Here is a 19,563-nt window from a genome sequence, read left to right on the forward strand (position 1 = left end):
TGAGAAAGTTGTGGTGACCTGCCTTCTTGAACTGCCATAATCCATGTGCTGCAGGATGCCATTAGGGAGGGAATTTCAAAATTTTGCCCCGTCAACACTAAAGGATTGGCAATTATGGGAAGGCAATGACCTCATGGTATTACCATTAGACTATTAATCCAGAAACTCAGCGATGGACCCCAATTCAAATCCTGTCATGGCAGACGGTGGAAACTGAATTCAATAAAAAAAATCTGGAATTAAAAGACTACTCCATTCACTTGTCTTTGGCCCACTTCCCTTAACACCTTTGCATAACAAACAGTTCACTATCTCAGATTTAAAATTAATAACTAATCAAGAATCATCAACAGTTTGTGAAAGACAATTCTAAACCTCTATCACTCGTAGTGTGTAAAAGTGCTTCCTACAAATTCTCCAGAATAGTTTGGCCCTAATTTTTAGATTGTGTCTCCAAGTTCTAGAATCTTAAATCTTTGGAAATATTTTATTTACCATTTCTTTTCATATATTATCTTGAAGACTACCATCTGATCAACTTTAACCTTCAAATTCTTGAGAAAACAGGTCCAATTTAAATGTAACCCCCGAGGTCCAGGTACCATTCTCACAAGCTTATGTTGTAATGCCTCAAGGCAAATATATCCTTTTGAAGGTATGGTGCTCACATCTGCGCAGAGTAGGCCAAATGGTCCAACTAGGGTTTTGTATAACTGCACCATAACTTCTGCATCCTTCTACTCCATTCCTCTAGATGCAAAGGCCTAAGCCTTCTTGATTATTTACTGCACCTATTTGTGGCACTTTAAAGATCACTTGAATCCCAAGGTTTCTTTGGACATCCTTTATATTTAACTTCATACCTAGAGAGCAGTCTGGAGGCAATTAGCATACCCAAAAGGTTTGTTGCCTTTATCCTTCCAGATGGACAAGGTTGACTTTTTTTACTTTTGTCAGAACATGTCAGGCGTAGGTTTGGAATGCACACAAGTAAAGGCATTGGAAAAGAGTGTATGAATGTAAGAACTAGGAGCAGTAGGTAATTCAGCCACAAAAGCATGCTCTGCCATTTAATATGATGGTGGCTAATCTCATCTTGGCCTCGGCTGCTTTGGATTTCCTGACTGCTCCCATAACCTTTTAACCAATTACTAAATAAATATCTATTTCCTACAGTCAATATTATGACATGCCACAATATCTCTTATAACCCACTACAGTGCACTCGTATTATTAATCATTAATATTGCAGTCTGAATAGTTTATTTCAAATCTTAAAAGACTATGGATGTTATTTTCACATTGAAGCAACATTAACTGTCACCTTGGACGTCATCAATGTCCTGAGAACCTATTCCTGCCATGTCAAAACACGTACAAGGATGTTGTCAGGGTTGGAGGTTTAGACCTATAGGGAAAGGCTGAATAGGTTGGGGCTATTTTCCCTAAAGCGTCGGAGGCTGAGGGGTGACCTTATAGAAGTTTATAAAATCATGATAGGGTGAATAGTCAATGTCTTCTCCACAGAGTAGCGGAGTCTAAAACTAGAGTGTATAGGCTTAAGGTGAGAGGAAAGATTCAAAAGGGACCTAAGGGGCAAATGTTTCATGCAGGAGTGGTCCATGTATGGAATGAGCTGCCAGAGGAAGTGGTGGAGACTGGTACAAATACAAAATTTAAAAGGCATCTGGATGGGTATATGAATAGGAAGGATGTAGAGGGAGATGGGCCAAATGCTGGTGAATAGGAATAGATTCATTTTGTATATTTGATCAGCATGGACGAGTTAGACTAAAGGATCGGTTTCCATGCTATACAGCTCTATGACTCTGTCGCCAAAGACTTGAGAACCTTCTCCTGCCACGTTGTTGCAACAATCTCTTTAATCATCATATTCTATAGGATGCTCTGATTTCTAAGATAAACCTTTGTGTAATGTGCTCCATCTGGCCATTTTTTTTTAATCAAGTTATTCATAACCGTGGGATCTTCACTATCAGCAAAAGAGATCAGTTGTTGCTGATTAATTCTTACTTTGAATAGGTTCTGGATTTCTGGGTCCTGAGACAAAATGTTACTCCATCCTTTTAGGAAGAATAGTAGTCGCTCTCTATTTGATGCCACACTTTCATATTCACTAATGAGCTTCACCCAATGAACACTCTTCTGACTTACTAATTATCTCCTTTGGCCATACGAAATAGGAATGTGAGTAGGCCGTTTGGCCCCTTGAGACTGCTCCAGTTTTCAGTTGGATAATGGCTGATCCAACATTCCCCACATCAACTTTCCTGTATTGATTCATAATATAGATTCTTGATCAGTAATGGAATCAATCTATATCAGCCTTAAATATAACGAGGACTTTGGCAAGGATTTCCAGAGAGTCTCAACCCTCTGAGAAAAGAAGTTTCTCCTCATCGGAGTCTTAAGCTGGTGCTCCTTTATTCTAGGACAATGCACTCTGGTCTTAGGTTCTCCCACGTGATGAGACATTTGTTCAGTCTTTACCATGTAAAATCCATAAAAATATAAGTTTCAATGAGATCATAACTCATTCTTCAAGCTCCAGTGAGTAGAGTCCAAACTAAGAGACTTCTGGGGGTCAACCTACAGTTGTGGACAGCAGCAGTTCAAGAAGGCAACGCATCACCATCTTCTCAGGGTTAGCTCGGGACAGGCAATATATGCTGGCCAGCCAGCAATACCCACGTCCTACAAGTGATATTTTAAAAACTTGTTTAGCCTTTGCTTGGAGACAATTCCTTCACACCAGGGACCATCCTATGAACATTTTCTGAACTGCCTTCACAGAAATGATATGTTTCCTTAAATAAGGGGACCGAAACTGCTCACAATACTCCAGGTGTGGTGCTAAATTTCCATATTTCAAGTACAAACACCCCAAGTCCCTTTGTGTTGCAGTTTAATAATATTTTCTTTTGTTTTTGCTTCCAAAATGAACAACTTCACATTATACGTCATTTGTATAAGGGGAGGCGATGGCCTTCTGGTATTATTGCTAAGACAGGCTCTGCAGAGAATCCCACCTTGACTGGTAGTAGAATCTGAATTCAATATTCAACCATGAAACCATTGTCAATTGTCAGGAAAAACTCATCTGGTTCACTAATGTCCTTTAAGGAAGGAAACTGCCATCCTTACTTTGTCTGGTCTACATGTGACTGCAGACTCACAGCAATGTAGCTGACTTTCAACTGCCCTCTGGGTAATTAGGAACTGGCAATGATTGTTGACCAAACCATTAAAGCCCAGATCCTGTGAATGATGTTTTAAAAAATGTCAACATGCTGCTCACTAATTTAATCTGTCAATAACTCTCTGTAAAGTGCACCCCTCTCACAAACTTCCTTTCTACTTATTTATGTCATCTGCAAATCTGACTACATTACACTCACTTCCTTCCTCTAAGTCATTAATATATATTAATGATAGTTGCAGTCCAGCATTCATCCCTGTGGAACACTACGGGTCATGGGTTGCCAACCTGAAAAACAACTCATGTGCACTTACTGTTTTCTGCCCCATTGTCAATTCTCTATCCATGCCAACATATTACCTCCACACTATGGGCTCTTATTTATGACAAACCTTTCTGAGGTACCTTGTAGAATATATTTAGAAATCCAAATACAACACATCTACTGGTTCCCTTTTATCCACTTTGGTTGAGACTTCTTCAAAAACCCAAATAAATTAGTTAGATAAGATTTCCCTTCCATGAAGCCTTGCTGACTGTTTGGTTAGATTATGAGTTTCTAAATGTGCTGCCGTTACGTCCTTAATAATTGATTCCAATACATTTCCAACATTATATGTTAGGCTAATCTGCCTATAATTGCATGCTTTTTATCTCTGTCCCTTTCTGAGTGAAGTGTCATAATAACAGTTTTCCAGTTGTCCAGTGCTTCTCTGGAATCCAAGGCTTTTTGGAAAATTACAAACGATTCATTCATTAGCTCTGTAGTCACCTCTTTTAGGATCCTAGGATGCAAGCCAGGGGACTCACCTGCCTTTGGCCCCATTAGTTTGGCAAGTACCAAATCTCTAATAATGGTGCTGATAGTTAAATCCTCCTCCATATTCATTAGAATTAATGGGATATTTGAAGTATCTACCACTGTAAAATACCATTGAAGCAATATATCTGTTTCACCCCTCTGCCTTCCCTTGTTCCCCAAAACTCTCTCTGCAGAATCATTTTGTAAGAGGCCTATCTTCACTTTCACCTTTCTTCCATTTTATATGTTTAATAAATTTCTTGCCAGTTTTACATGCCTTGCTAGTTTGCCCTCTTAGTTGATTTTCCCTATCTTTTTAAACTTCCTTTGATAGATTCTGAGGCTATCATTGACTTTGGCCTGTTCAAACTAATAGGCTTACGAACTTACTTGGTTAGGCATGATTGGTTTATCCCTCTCTTAGGATGTATTTTTACTGAGAATCATGAATTACCTCTTTAAATGTCTGCCAATGCGCGTTACTGTTACTTCCGCTAATCTGTCCACCCAGCATGGTCAGGAAGGAGAGATCACATCTGGAGTAAGACACACCTTGAGATATGGACTATGTTAACAAGACAGCATTAGTTCACTTTTCTAGTTACCTTTGAGGATGTGATGCAGAGCTGTTTTTTGAACCAGGACTCAGCACCTGCTGCTAGAATCGGTGGAGAAGACAGTGGTAAGGTAGGCCTAGCGACGAAAGATGGTGTCTGAAGACCGGTGACTTTGACACTGGTTGGGTCCTGCGCTGGCAGTGACCAAGTGGTGACAGAAGGATTATGGACTCTCTTTAAGATATATCTTTTTAAAAATGATTCTTAAACTATTCAAAATGGCACCAGATCATGGCAACAATGGAAGCTTTTCTTTAATAGTATAAAATACATGTGACAATAAAATCATTAATTCATTTAGTTTACTTTAGCCAACTCTGTCCTCAATTCATTGTAATTCCCCTTATTTAAGTTAAATGCAGATGTTTTTGACCCAAGTTTCTCACTTACATGCTGAATATTAAATTCTACCATGTTATGATTTGTACTTCCAAAGGAATCTTTTACTTTGAGGTCGTTTATTAAACCTACCCATTCCGAGATCCAATATGGCACCATGGTTAGTTTCTTGGTATATTGCCCCAGAAAACTATCCCTCATGCACTCTCTTAATTAGTTGGCATAGCTACCTTCCACAAGTTCATTAACCCCATTAAGATGAAGATTTAAATCACCCATATTGTTTTTCCATGCTCCTATTATTTGTTGATTTATAGAATGGTTTATAGACTGTTACTGTACACCACTCCTACTAATGTCTTCTTTCCTTACTGTGTTGCGCATTCGCTCAAATGGACTCTATATTGTCCGAGCTTAGGTGGGTCCCTCATGGGTGTCCTCAATTCATCTCTTGTCACTTTTTTTCATCCCTCCTGTCTCTCTAATTGGTCAAATGTGTTATGCTCCTAGTTTTGATTTCCTTGTAACTATGTTTCTGTGATGACCGTGAGATCATAGATCCTCTCGGCTGATTGTAGGTAAGTAAGATCCGTTATGCTGGTGAGGGTGGGTAAGAGTTCTGGATCTCAATGAGCTTGATAGTTCCTCTGAAGGGCTAACCTTTTCATCCACATTATTCCAGATTTCTTCACTTGGACAGTAATAAACCTTTGGAATTCTATACTCCATAGGGCTGTCGAAGCTCAGTCATTTCATCAGTTCAAGATAGAGATCTGCAGATTTTTAGGTACTACTGGCTTCATAGAATATGGGGATAGCACTGGAAAATAACGGCAATGTAAATAATCAGCCATGAATTAGAATGAATGGACAAGCTCAAGGGGCAGAATGGCCTATTCTTGGGCCTATGTTCCTATGCCCTCAGCTCATTTGCCCTTTTCACTGGTTTCCTTGCATTGAAATATATACCATAAATCACTGAAATTCTCCATTTTTATTTATTTTCTATACTTTGTTTCCATGATCTTTTTTATACGTTTACTGTTTCTCTGCCCTCTGTTTTGCAGTTTCTCTGTTTAAACGAAAACCCAAAGAACTGCAGATGCTGAAAATTTAAAACATCAGAAATTGCTGGAGAAACTCAGCAGTCTTGCAGCATCTGGAAACAAAGCAAAGTTAGCATATTGGATCCAATTACCTTCTTCTGTAGTTCTGAAGGTAACCAGAATCAGGATAATCAATATTTAGTAAAGGATTGGCAAATGGAGGAGGTAGTGAGTGGCAATATTGTCAAAGGCAAAATCAATGTAACAGTGAAAAAGATACTGGCTGAGAAAGTCTAGATGTAGGATCAGTCTGGATAGACCAAACAAGCAACAAGGTTTGGATGAAATGTCTTCATGCCTGCAAACAATAGGGTAGGGTAGATGATGGCATTAAATAGGAAACTAAAACCTATAAACAAAGGTGCTGCCTATCAGCAGTGTCTTTAATCTAAATATAAACTGTGATGGATCAATTCCTAGAGTGAGCACGAGGCGTTTTTTATTCTTGTTTGGGATGAGGATGTTGCTCTGAAGGTTACCTCCTCAGGTGGCTAAATTAGCTCCTATTTTCGATGTTTCCTCATTTCTTGAAATCAGCCTGCAATGTCTTACCCCATCTTCTGCCTCCGGTATTGATACCAATTGGGATTACGATCTCTGGCTCTTCACCTGTCCATCCCCAGAACGTCCTGTAGCCACCTAGCTCCTTGACACTGGCACTGGGGATGGAACTTACCAGCATGAAGTAAAGGTTGCAGGTGCAGAAACACTTGTCTGCTCCATAACATCCTACATTCCTTTTATATTTTCTTGCTACAGCATAGATCAGTGATCTCTGGAATTGGAAGTCGAAGCATCCACACCCCAATCAAGTGACTGTGCACCTGTAACACTGGTGCTAACTCTCGAGTTCCTGATCAGTATTGCTTTCCTAAACATGCCACTCCCCACTTCCAACATATCTAAGCTGCCCTTAGTATTTGGAACTTGGCTGTGGCTGCATTCTGGGTGCTGAGGTGTGTGGCATAAAAGAGACATCACAAACCTAGAGTCAATGGGGGTCGGGGAAAATACTTGGCTGGTTCGAGCCATTCTGAACACAAATTAAGATGTTGGATGTGGTGATGTGAAGTCAGACATATCAGTTGAAGACACCTCTGCAGGAGTTCCTCAGGGCAGTGTCCTAACTGAACATCTTCTGCTGCTTCGACAATGACTTTCTCATCATCATTATGTTGACTGATGATCACACAATGTTCAGCATTATTCAAGAAATTTCAGATTTTAAAGCAGTCTATTTTCAAATTGCAAGTAATCATCATATCAAATGCTAGCAAGACCATAAGAGAGAATCTAACAATCACTCCATCAGGAGAGTGATTGAATACAGTAATCTCCAGCAACGTTCCCTCTCCCCGGATGCAGGTGCATACAGGTAGCTGCTCCAAGGTTCTGTACACAACTGACATACCAATCATGGCACTAACTACCAGTTCTGTAAGTTATTATTGTGCAGAGGTAAAAACAGGACTGCAGATGCTGGAAATCAGATTCTAAATTAGAGTAGTACTGGAAAAGCACAGCAGTTCAGGCAGCATGAAAATCGATGTTTCAGGCAAAAGCCCTTCATCAGGAATAGCTGTACAGAGGTGCATAGATCTTAGGGGCCCAAGGACTCAAAAAGAAAATTAGAGGGAATGTTGCCTGTGTTATGATTCCAGCTAATGTTTTGACTGAATAAGTCATATCCAAGACTGAACTCTGCCTTGAAAGATCATATTTTGTCTTTTGGTTTTAATCAGGTGGTCTTTCTTTGAAACACTCACTACCCTAGATTAGAGTTTAGCAATAAAACATAAATTTACCACGCAAAAGAAACGAAGGTAAAATGGAATAGATCAAACTATTTATAAACAACAGAATTTAAATATACTGAATCCTATTTATGTTTGCAACACTTCTTTACAGACCTCACAACAGAGTGCATTTCATTCTGGTTCACATCTATGGGGCTTAATTTAATTGTGGCTTTCATTCCCCATCTTAATAAACTGATAGCTTCTTGCTGCAGTCTTGCTACAATTGAGCTAAGACCTTTTGAGCTTCAAACAATCCTTTCAGGGTTTTAAACAAAAACATAGATAAGTACAGCACAGAACAAGCCCTTTGGTCCATGATGTTGTCCCAAGATTTAATCCTAATGTAAAATATAGTAACTTAACCTACACACCCCACAACTCACTGCTATCCATGTGCATGTCCAACAGTCACTTAAATGTCCCCAATGACTCTGCTTCCACCACCACAGCTGCCATATATTCACAACTCTCTGCCTAAGGAACCAACTCTGACGTATCCTTTATACCTTGCTCCTAATATCTTCAAATTTGGCTTGGATCTTTGAGACCAAACTTTCTCCACTGGGTGATATCTTTCTTACAGTCTTAAAACTACTTATTTTTCTCAGTAGCAACTCTTCTACATATCCAGCTTCAGTTGTATGTTCAAGACTTCTACAAACTGAATATAAAAAAAATGCTTTTCCAAGCTGTAAATGTTTCGAATAAGCCCCCTGAAGAAATTCCAAAATTTTCTGTCTGAAAACCAAATTAACTATACTATTCATAAATTAAGACTTCTCTACTCTTTTACTTCAACCCCCTTGAAGTAAGCTTGTAAACTAATGCAAACAAATTCCCATGAATCTCCAAACTGCCAACTCATTTTAGAAAGGCATTACATTGGCTACATGTCTGCAACAACATTTTCTGGGTCAGCTCCAATGCCGGCATATGTTTCGGAAGATAAGCATAGTAAAATTGTTCAGTTTTCAGATGTGGTATAACTAGTGCCTTGCATGGTTTTAGCAAGACTGCACTATTTTTTACACTTGATTCCATTTGAAATAAAGACCAAATGCCTACCCAACTATGTCTTGAACTAGTTGGCCCTTATGCCAAAGGGGTTGCAGTATAAAGAGTAGGGAAATCTTACTGAACTGTACAAGTTGCTGGTGAGATCACAACTAGAGAAGTATGAGTAGTTTGGGTCCTTTTATTTAAGAAAAGATATAATTTCATTGGAGGCAGTTCAGGGAAAGTTCACTATGATGATCTCTGGTATACGGAGATTGTCTTATCAGTCAAGGCTAAACAGATTGGGACTCCACTCACTGGAGTACAGAAGAATGAGACATGATCTAATTGAACATATAGGATTCTTAACAGGATAAATGCTGACAGTATATTTTTCTCATGGGAGAATCTAGGACCAGAGGGCATAGTCTCAGAATTAAGAGGTGCCAATTTGAGGATTTTCTTCTCTGAAGGTTCTGAGTTTTTGGAACTCCTTGCCATAGACAGCTGTGGAGACAGAGTCCTCACGTATGAATAGATTTTTGACTAGTAGAGGAATAAAGGGTTCGGGGAAGATGCAGGGAAATAGATATGAAGAATTTTGGATTAGCTCTGATCGCATGGAGTGTTGGAGCCAGCTCAAGGGGCCAGTGGCTTACTCCTGATCAAATTTTTTGTGGTCTTTTTGTGGTTTACGTACAAGCAGCTGTATAATCCTCTGCTTAGCAGCTTTCTGTGGTATTTCTCAGTTGAAATGATATTTGTTTCCTGTTTTCACCTTGCCCATTTTGCATCATCGCACATTGTCCCAAATATCTTTTTTCGGCCACTCACTGAACCAGTCTATACTGCTGTCATTCTTACCACTTGCCTTCTCACTTATTTTTATGCATTTGTAAATTCGGTTACAATTCATTCACTTCTAAACCTGCAGTATATCTCTAACTACAGGTAGCCACCCTGAAAATGCCCCCTATATACCAACTCTGTCTTCTTTTAGTTAGCTAATCATCCAAGCATGCTAATATACAACTTCAGAGAGAAAGTGATGTCTGTAGATGCAGAAGTATCAGAATCGAAAAATGTGGTGCTGGAAAAGCATAGCAGGTCAGGCAGCATCCGAACAGCAGAAGAGTCAATGTTTTTGACAGAAGCTCTTCATCAGGAATGTGAGAGGGGGAAGGGGGCTGAGAGATAAATACGAGGATGGGGTTGGGGGGATGGGGGGGGGGGAGAAGGTGGCTGGGAAGGCGATAGGTAGATGCAGGAGGGACTGGTTGACAGTGATAGGTCAGAGGGGAGGGTGGAGTGGATAGATTGGAAGGAAGATGGACACGTAGGACAGTTCAAGAGGACGGTGCCAGGTTGGAGGATTGGATCTGAGATGAAGTGGGTAGACGGGAGATAAGGAAACTGGTGAAGTCGACGTTGATGCTGTGTGGTTGGAGGGTCCCAAGGTGGAAGATGAGGCGTACTTCCTACAGTTGTCGGGTGGCTTGGATTTGGCGGTGGAGGAGGCCCAGGACTTTCAAGTCCTTGGCGGACTGGGAGGGTGGCCCACCAACCTCCGTATTCTCACCTACCACCCCACCAACCTCCGTATTCTCACCTACCACCCCACCTACCTCCGTATACAGCATATCATCCGCCGTCATTTCCGCCAACTCCAAACGGACCCCACCACCAGGGATATATTTCCCTCCCCTCCCCTATCAGCGTTCCGCAAAGACCACTCCCTTCGTGACTCCCTCGTCAGGTCCACACCCCCCACCAACCCAACCTCCACTCCCGGCACCTTCCCCTGCAATCGCAGGAAATGCAAAACTTGCGCCCACACCTCCTCCCTTACTTCTCTCCAAGGCCCCAAGGGATCCTTCCATATCCGCCACAAATTCACCTGCACCTCCACACACATCATCTATTGCATCCGCTGCACCCAATGTGGCCTCCTCTATATTGGGGAGACGGGCCGCCTACTTGCGGAACGCTTCAGGGAACACCTCTGGGATGCCCGGACCAACCAACCCAACCACCCTGTGGCTCAACACTTTAACTCCCACTCCACCGAAGACATGCAGGTCCTTGGACTCCTCCATCGCCAGAACATAACAACACGGAGGAAGAGCGCCTCATCTTCCGTCTGGGAACTCTCCAACCAAAAGGGATGAACTCAGATTTCTCCAGTTTCCTCATTTCCCCTCCCCCCACCTTGTCTCAGTCGATTCCCTTGAACTCAACACCGCCCTCCTAACCTGCAATCCTCTTCCTGACCTCTCCGCCCCCACCCCACTCCGGCCTATCACCCTCACCTTGACCTCCTTCCACCTATCACATCTCCCTCGCCCCTCCCCCAAGTCCCTCCTCCCTACCTTTTATCTTAGCCTGCCTGGCATCCTCTCCTCATTCCCGATGAAGGGGTCTGGCCCGAAACGTCGAATTTCCTGTTCCTTGGATGCTGCCTGACCTGCTGTGCTTTAACCAGCAACACATTTTCTGCTCTGATCTCCAGCATCTGCAGACCTCACTTTTTACTCCATCACTTCCACTGGCAGCTCATTCCATACACATACCTCCTTCTGCGTGAAAAATTTGCCCCTTAGGTCTCTTTTATATCTTTCCCCTCTCACCCTAAACCTATGCCCTCTAGTTCTGGAGTCCCCCACCCCAGGGTAAAGACTATTTATCCTATCCATGCCCCTCATAATTTAATTAACCTCTACAAGGTCACCTCTCTGCCTCTGATGCTCCAGGGAAAACTGCCCTAGCCTACTCAATCTCTCCCTATAGCTCAAATCCTCTGACCCTGACAACATTTTTATAAATCTTTTCTGAATGGTTGGGGCTGTTCTGATATTGGTTTTCAAACTCATGAGTGGGCTAGGTTGAGGAGAAAGGGAGAAACTATTCTCACTTGTAAATGGAACAAAAATGAGAGGACATTCATTTAATGTGATTTGCAATAGAAGCAAAAGGCCCCTTTATTTAAAAAGAGGAGTCAAAAAGGTTAGTTAGCTTAACATCTGTTATTAGGAAAATGTTAGACTCTTGTGAAGGAATCAATAGCAGAGCATTTATTAAAAACATAACAAATGTGGTTCCCTTGTTCAAGAAGGGGAGTAGGGATAACCCTAGTAACTATAGGCCGGTGAGTCTCACTTCTGCTGTGGGCAAAGTCTTAGACAGAATTGTAAGGGATAGGATTTATGAACATCTGGATAGGAATAATGTGATCAAGGATAGTCAGCATGGTTTTGTGAAGGGCAGGTCATGCCTCACAAACCTTATTGAATTCTTTGAGACTAAGGAGGTGGACGAGGGTAAAGCGGTAGATGTGGTGTATATGGATTTTAGTAAGGCTCCCCATGGTAGGCTACTGTAAAAATACGGAAGTATGGCATTGAGGGTGAGTTGGAGGCTTGGATTAGGAATTGGCTGGCTGGAAGAAGACAGAGGGTAGTAGTTGATGGTAAATGTTCATCTTGGAGTGCAGTTACTAGCGGTGTTCCGCAAGGATCTGTTTTGGGACAACTGCTGTTTGTCATTTTTATAAATGACCTGGAGGAGGGGTTAGAAGGTTGGGTGAGCAGGTTTGCGGATGATATGAAAGTCGGTGGAGTTGTTGACAGTGAGAAGGATGTGGCAGGTTACAGCGGGATATAGATAACCTGCAGAGCTGGGCAGAAAGGTGGCAAATGGAGTTCAATGTAGGTAAGTGTGAGGTGATTCACTTTGGTAAGAGTAACAAGAAGATGGGGTACTGGGCTAATGGTCTGATACTTGGTAGTGTGGATGAGCAGAGGGATCTTGGTGTCCATGTACACAGATCTCTGAAAGTTGCCACCCAGGTAAATAGTGCTGTGAAGAAGGCATATGGCGTACTGGCTTTTATTGGTAGAGGAATTGAGTTCCGCAGTCCTGAGGTCATGTTGCAGTTGTATAAGACTCTGGTGCGACCGTATCTGGAGTATTGTGTGCAGTTTTGGTCGCCATACTATAGGACGGATGTGGAGGCACTGGAACGGGTGCAGAGGAGGTTTACCAGGATGTTGCCTGGTATGGTAGGAAGATCATATGAGGAAAGGCTGAGGCACTTGGGGCTGTTTTCATTGGAAAAAAGAAGATTTGGGGTGACTTGATAGAGGTGTACAAGATGATTAGGGGTTTAGATAGGGTTGACCATGAGAACCTTTTTCCACGTATGAAGTCAGCTATTACGAAGGGACATAGCTTTAAATTAAAGGGTGGTAGGTATACGACAGATGTTTGGGGTAGATTCTTTACTCAGCGAGTCGTGAGTTCATGGAATGCCCTGCCAGTAACAGTGGTGGATTCTCCCTCTTCATGGGCATTTAAACAGGCATTGGATAGACAAATGCAGGATAGTGGGCTAGTGTAGGTTAGGTGGGCTTGGATCGGCACAACATCGAGGGCCAAAGGGCCTGTACTGCGCTGTATTTTTCTATGTTCTATAACCAAACAGAGTTTAAATCAGCATGGTGCCACTTTGGAGGCTTCCTGCCTCTATTCGTAATGAAGGGCTTTTGCCTGAAATGTCGATGTTCCTGCTGTTTGGATGCTGCCTGACCTGCTGTGCTTTTCCAGCACCACTCTGATCTAAACTCTGGTTTCCAGCACATGCAGTCCTCATTTTTGCCTATAACCAAGCAGAGTCAACATGACTTTACATAGGGGAAATCACAGAGAGCATAGGTAGGTCAGTCAGCCCCTGAGCCTGCTCCACCATTCAATAAAATCATGGCTGATCAGTGGTCTAACTCCTTGGGTCCACATTTCTTAATCCACTTGCTTAATAAAAACAAATGTTTTTCTCAGATTTAAATATAACAATTAAATTAGCACTGGCTGTTGTTTAGGAAAGAGACTTCCAAACCTTCACTGCTCTTTACATATAGAAGTGCATTCTAACATCTTTCCTGAATGGCCTGGCCCTAATTCTTAGACTATGTTCCCTGGTTCTAGAACCTTCAACCAGTAGAAATAGTTTACTTTTATTTATCCTTTCTTTCCCTGTTAATGTCCTGAAAATCTCAATTAGATCACTCCTTAACCTAGAAATTCTAGAGAACAAACACCTAAATCACCTTGATAAATTTGTTGGAAGTCGAGGAGGTAATAAGCAGGATAGATAACTTGTTTTGGTACCCTTACCCAAGATATATTGAGGCAGTCAGGATAAGGTTCACAATGCTGAGCCCAGGTGCAGAGATAACGTCTTAAGAGGAGAAAGTGAATAACTTTTACACATCAGGCTCTAGAAGAATGTGAAATTACCTTATTGAGACATACAAGATTCTTAGGAGACATGTAAGGGTTGATGCAAAAATCCTTATGGGAGCAGTTAGGGCCAGAGGATTTACTTGCAGAGTAGGGAATCACCCTTTAAAGACTAAATTGAAGAGGAATTATGGAATTCTTTACTACTAAGGGCTGCTGAGGCTGGGTCAGTAGGTATTTCAATGCAGAGAGAGAGTTTTTTTTAATCAGTCAGAGAATCAAGGGTTAAGCTAAAATGAAGGAAAATAGATTTGAGGAGTCAAAGAATCAAGGCTTCTGCTAAAATGAAGGAAAATAGATTTGAGGTTTATTAAATTAGCCACGGTCTCATTGAAAGGCGGAGCAGACTTGATGGGCAGAATGGTCTGTTGTTGCTGCTTCATCACTGTTCTCACTCAGCCAGAGTGGCATGGCATGTCCCACCTGGAACAACAGCAGAGACACATTCACAGCTGAGGGTGAACAAAGAGGACACCAGAGATTACTCGGACAGTGATAATACGGGACTACGAGGGGAGGATGAAGGTGAAAGCAAGAGATACCACGCAATAACGACGCTCGTTCAAAGAGATGGCGGAGAATTATAAACCAAGTGGTCTCCGCCGCTAATGCGCCATAACGCTGAAAAATCCGCTTTACCTTCCCCTGACTGACTCGAGCGTGTGACGAACACATTGAACCATCCGCTGCCTCTCTGCGAGATCCGTTCCCCCACCCCCGCGATGTCCCGCCCCCTTTCCGACCAACGGCCGAGAGGCCTCTCCATGTGCCCGCCCCGTCTCACTGTCAATCATGCAGGATTCGGAGCAACCGGCGATGTCATTGGGCAGTTTCATGTCAGTCAATATTACGTCACAAACCTCCACCCTAGTGGCGCGTGTCTTTGGCCTCGCTCCACCCACTTTTTCTCGACGACGGTTATATTCTCAGTTCCCTCACTTTCTTCATAACCGTCCTTCCATGGTGTTGAGTTTGACTTTACTTTGGGTGGGAACATGGGATTGTCAGTTGCATTTTCGATCGGTGTGTGTTTTTAAATGGATGAATTATTGCGAGTGGAATGGGGGAGGAACATACTGTTTTTTTTCCAAACAAATCACGAGTGAAGCATTTTCCTTTTGACACAACCTTCTCCGCTTTTGTAAATCACCTGCTCCCTCGTTCCATTTCTCTCAGCCCCTGCAATAAAAAAAATGATGAGGAGAACGAAAGAAAAAGGGTAATGACTGGCGTGTTACTTGGATGTAATAATAAATAGGAAACGGGATGGAGCCGAAAGGTAAGGCTGGGGAGATGTGGAGACGAGGTGGTTTATTCCATCCTCGCTCCCTTTTCGGTCGAATCAGAAACGAATTTCTCACCGGATATTTTCTTTGCGTGATTTATTAATTTCGTATTTGTTTCTGGATGTTCGCTTTACAATTCGAAATGCAAGCTTTCGGCGATAAGCATGCGTCTGTTGTAATCGCGCCTTACCGAATGCTATGGGGGAAAAAAAACCCCAGCATGCTTAAATTTTTTATACGTTTTAGCAAAAAAAATGCTGCATGTAGATCTGTGGGCTTTTCAGTTTAATGATCGTTTTGTTTGGTCCCAAGAATTGCTGTTGTTTTATTTTTTAAAAAAAATTTTTGGTTAGCATCCGCACGTTCAAAGACTGTTTTTCAGTCTTTTCTATTTTAATTACTCTAGCTTTATTTTGGAGGAGTGTGCGTGGTCTTTGTTTCTTTAGAAAACGCATGAAGAAGCTGTTGGTTTATTTATTCTGCCGCCGTTATGTGCATTGGCTGGAGATCTATGCTTTGCAAGAATGCTTTTCACTATCGACATTTTTTCCCCCCATTTAATCCGGGTACGTGGTAAAAATGTGCCGGCGTTGCCTGGCGAAAGGGCTGAATATATACGCCCATATACATATCCGTAATATTGTCTGTGCACTGACCAGCAGTATCGACTTTTTACAAATCCTGACACAGCAAACTATTCGGACAGCAGAAGAAAAGCTAACCTTTCTGACTGATATTCTGAATTCACTTATTATGGAAGGATCGGTCTTACTCGAGTTCCTTCTGAACCGTATTTCAGAAAGATATGCTGCAACATTGTTTTTCTCCCACTTTCCAGTCGTCGTCTAAGGTCACAGCAGTTTTGATTTGTTTTAAACTCAAAAAATGCTTCGCGATTTAAGTTGACAAATTAGTAAAATTGCAACGTTGCCCAGCGATGAAAATATGTGCTCCTTCATCCAGCACCCCTGTAACTTAACTTTTTTTATTGACTTGATGGGGGACTGAGGACTTTAATTTCCTGGTATCGTGGGTGAGATTGACATATGAAGTGCAAATGTTAAACTTCTTTTGTACGTATTTTGAAACGTAGGCACATTGCCACATTAGAGTAGTTGTATTTGATAGTACTGTGTATGGCAGTACGATGTGGTGCATTTTTAAGCTTCATAGATGTTTGATTACCATTCCACCTGCTGGCTGTAGTAAAGAAACCAAAGCACTCCCTTGTGGTTCTTGTGGTGTTACCATAACATTACAAGGCAGGCAGCAAAATAAATTAAAGCTATTCCTGTTTATAGTAATGAAGAATACATCTCATTTACAGCTAAAATTTGAGGTGGTGTAATTTGTTTTTTTCATATTGGGAGTCATAATGAAACTATCTTTATAAAATGTTACTAGTTGTCATTTTTGATTTTTTTTTTCTGTCTGCAGAATCTGCCATCACTCTTTTATTTCAAAATATACTTTATTCATTGAAAAACTCACTGTGTATAATATACATTGTTTTTTTGTCAATTTGGTTCTGCACAATTGCATATCAAGTAAACGCACAAAACATTGGAGTTTGACTATCCACAAAGGGGGCAGCACAGTGGCTCAGTGGTTAGGACTGAAGCCTCACAGCACCAGGGTCCCAGGTTCGATGCCAGCTCGGGTGACTATCTGTGTGGAGTTTGCACGTTCTCCCGGTGTCTGTGTGGGTTTCTGCTGGGTGCTCCGGCTATTAGTATACAATACTAATATATTTGACACGCTTGGACAGATCCCCGTTTCTCTGATTGTGGTCTTTCCCCACTGTGCTTTGGTGGCAGAAGATGTGGGACAGTCTCAATCCCTCCACACCTACAGGCTGACTGGGCATGTATGATGGATCTCTCAGGTCTGTTGTCCGATGTCAGTTTGATATCCCTTCTCACCATCAGCCAAGTGATGTCTTCTTCAATCCTCTTCGTTACTTCGAAAAACTCAAATCAAGTTCATGAGAGAGATTTTCTAGCACACAGCCATGCTAACTATCCCTAATCAGTCCTTGCCTTTCCAAATACATGTAAATGCTGTCCCTCAGGATTCCCTCCAACAACTTGCCCATCACAGATGTCAAGCTCGCTGGTCTATAGTTCCATGGCTTTTCCTTACCACCTTTCTTAAACAGTGGCACAACATTAGCAAACCTCCAGTCTTCTGGCACCTAATCTTTGACTATTGATGCAAATATTTCAGCAAGGGGCCCAGCAATCACTTCCCTAGCTACCCACAAAGTTCTAGGGTACACCTGATCAAGTCCTGGGGATTTATCAACTTTTATGCATTTTATAGACATCCAGCACCACCACCTCTGTAATATGAAAATTTTTCAAGATGTTGCCATCTATTTCGCCACATCCGATATCTTCCATCTCTTTCTCCACAGTAAATACTGATGTGAAATACTCATTTAGTATCTCCTCCATCCCCTGTGGCTCCACACGCAGGTGATCTTTGAGGGGCCTTATTCTCTCCCTAGTTACCCTTTTGTCCTTAATGTTATAAGATCCCCTCGGATTCTCCTTAATACTCTGTTGGCTAAAAAGCCATCTATGTCCCCTTCTTACCCTCCTGATTTCCAGCATAATCAACATTTTCTTTTACACACTTAACAAATTCTTCCCCATTTAAACCCTTAACACTATGGTAGAGCTAGTCTATATGTAGAAAGTTAAAATCCCCAATCATACCCACCCTATTATTCTTACAGATAACTGAGATATCCTTACAAATTTGTTTCTCAATTTCCTGCTGACTATTAGGGGTCTATAATATAATCCCGATAAGGTGATCATCCCTTTCTTATTTCTCAATTCCACCCAAATAACTTCCCTGGATGTATTTCCAGAAATATCCTCCCTAAGTACAGCACAAATGTTATCCCTTATCAAAAATGCCACTCCCCTCCTCTTTTGTGCACCCTCTTTTCCCCCCCCCCCCCCTTACCTTTCCTATAGCATTTGTATCCTGGAACATTAAGTCCTGTCCATTCTTGAGCCACTTTTCTGAAATTTCTCTGATATCCCAGTCCCATGTTTCTAACCATGCCCTGAGTTCATCTGAGATATATTTTTTTCCTTTAATTTGCCTGCATTATCTGTTACACAATTTTTTTTAAAGTTTCAGGTGTATTGTGCAGGTATACTGGGTTGAAGTCCATCCTGCTTCAGAGGTGTGTCATCACAGCTCTGAAAGGATTAATTGCCTAATTAGACTGCAGCCCTTTAGGTAGTCTGAGCAGGTTTAAACTACTGCAGCCCTTTGGAGTGTAGGGACACACCCAATATGCTGTTGAGAAGGGAGTTATTGGGATTTTGACCTAGCAACACTGAAGGAATGATATAGTTCCAATTAAAGATGGTGTATGGCTTGGAGGGGAACTTGTAGCCATGCATCTGGTGCTCTGTCTTTCAGGTGGACGAGGGATAAAGGAACCTTTTTTAGTTGTTGCAGTGCATCTTGTTGATGGTACACATTACTGCCACTGCATTGGTGGTGTTGGAAATGAATGGCTGTGCATTAGATGGGGTGCCAATCAAACAGACTGCTGTACCCTGGATAATTTCAAAATTTATGAATGCTGCTGGAGCTGCATTCATGCGGGCAAGTGGAGAATATTTCTTTTGTAAACTCAATTGTATTCATCCAATTAGTCAGCAATGTGACTATAATGTATGCTTTTAATTTTTAGGTTAATTGTATTATGACCATTTACTTGATTGCCATGGTGATAACATTAGAGATTGCAACTCAGTCCTCTCCAACTGAAAAGCTGCCTGCCGTGCTTCCCAGTCTTGACAGAAGCAGCATTGAGATAGGTCTTCTAATCTTTAATTAGCTCTGTCATGTAATGCATCTTCAGCCAATAGAATTTGTCTCTGCAGCAGCGTGATAAACTTTGTTGGAAGTATGTCATCCACTAACAAACTTGCAGAAGTAAAACTGGTTTGGGTACAATATTTCTAGCTGAATGGCATAAAGTTCCATACAACTGACTACGATAGTCGAACACAGAATTACAGCCCCAGTCTCTCTTTTTTTTCTCAATGAATCATTTTTCAAACGGACAAATT

At 41.7% G+C, this 19,563-nt stretch overlaps 1 protein-coding gene and 1 long non-coding RNA gene across 5 annotated transcripts in view; one reads left to right on the forward strand and one right to left on the reverse strand.

Annotated features, from left to right (window-relative positions):
• Nucleotides 1–14,459: 14,459 nt before the first annotated feature.
• On the reverse strand, nucleotides 14,460–14,887 carry LOC132827644 (uncharacterized). The gene is made up of 2 exons (XR_009646022.1): nucleotides 14,814–14,887; nucleotides 14,460–14,597 (listed from the first exon to the last, which is right to left on the reverse strand). It is a non-coding gene; the product is annotated as an uncharacterized LOC132827644 (long non-coding RNA).
• Nucleotides 14,888–15,083: 196 nt separating this feature from the next.
• The window catches only part of LOC132827272 (lactosylceramide alpha-2,3-sialyltransferase-like), an 82,401-nt gene continuing 77,921 nt past the window's right edge, over nucleotides 15,084–19,563 (forward strand). For 2 of the 4 annotated variants that reach the window (XM_060844091.1, XM_060844174.1), the window contains exon 1: nucleotides 15,087–15,453. The gene's annotated coding sequence lies outside the window, so the exon portion shown is untranslated. Of the gene's footprint in view, nucleotides 15,454–19,563 lie in introns of all 4 variants that reach the window. The other 2 variants (XM_060843939.1, XM_060844015.1) reach the window with 2 other exon arrangements.

Source organism: Hemiscyllium ocellatum, chromosome 1 (assembly GCF_020745735.1).
Source record: "Hemiscyllium ocellatum isolate sHemOce1 chromosome 1, sHemOce1.pat.X.cur, whole genome shotgun sequence".
Lineage (NCBI taxonomy): Eukaryota > Metazoa > Chordata > Chondrichthyes > Orectolobiformes > Hemiscylliidae > Hemiscyllium > Hemiscyllium ocellatum.